The sequence below is a fragment of the Oryx dammah genome, unplaced genomic scaffold, assembly GCF_014754425.2.
Source record: "Oryx dammah isolate SB20612 unplaced genomic scaffold, SCBI_Odam_1.1 HiC_scaffold_13, whole genome shotgun sequence".
In the NCBI taxonomy this organism is placed as follows: Eukaryota; Metazoa; Chordata; class Mammalia; order Artiodactyla; family Bovidae; genus Oryx; species Oryx dammah.
In genome coordinates, this window is record NW_024070197.1 from 1,859,493 (window position 1) to 1,860,354 (window position 862).

General features: G+C 45.9%; 1 protein-coding gene across 3 annotated transcripts in view; it reads left to right on the forward strand.

Moving 5' to 3' along the window:
* Positions 1-862, forward strand: part of ZFP28 (ZFP28 zinc finger protein) — a 17,110-nt gene that overhangs the window by 11,340 nt on the left and 4,908 nt on the right. The window lies entirely within an intron of this gene.

Consider the following 862-nt stretch of genomic DNA (forward strand, 5'->3'; position numbering starts at 1 on the left):
GTGTCAGAGGTGCACCGTTTACTGGTTTCATTCGGCAGTGAAATCACTATCCGTGTCAGAGGTGCACAGCTTACTCGTTTCATCAAGGTTTCATTCTTCATTGAGTTCACTGTCCCTCGTCAGAGGTGCACGGTTTACTGATTTCATGAAGGTTTCATTCTCCAGTTAGTTCACTTTTGAAGTTAGCGGTGCACACTTTACTGGTTTCATCAGGATTTCGTTTAGCACTCAGTTCACTTTCCCATGTCAGAGGAGCACAGTTTCCTGGTTTCATCAGGTTTTCATTCAGCTGTGACTTCACCCTCCCGTGTCAGAGGTGCGCAGTTGACTGGTTTCATCAGGTTTTCATTTAGCACTCAGTTAACTTTCCCGTGTGTCAGAGGTGCAGAGTTTACTCCTTTCATCAGGGTTTAATTCTCCGGTGAGTTCACTTTCCCGTGTCAGAGGTGCACGGTTTACTCCTTTCATCCGGGTTTCATTTAGCACTCAGTTCACTTTCCCGTGTATCAGAGGTGCACAGTTTTCTGGTTTCATCAGGGTTTCATTCTCTGGGGAGTTCACTTTCCTGTGTGTCAGAGGTCCACGGTTTACTGATTTCATCAAGGTTTCATTCTCCACTTTTGCAAGTCAGAGGTGCACGGTTTACTGGTTTCATCAGGCTTTAATTCTCCGGTCAGTTCACTTTCCCGTGACAGAGGTGCACAATTTACTGGCTTCATCAAGGTGTCATTCTCCGGTGACTTTACTTTTCCGTATCAGAGGTGCACAGTTTACTCCTTTCATCAGGGTTTCATTCTCCGATGAGTTCCCCTTCTCGTGTCAGAGGAGCACAGTTTACTGGTTTCAGCAGCGTTTCATTCAG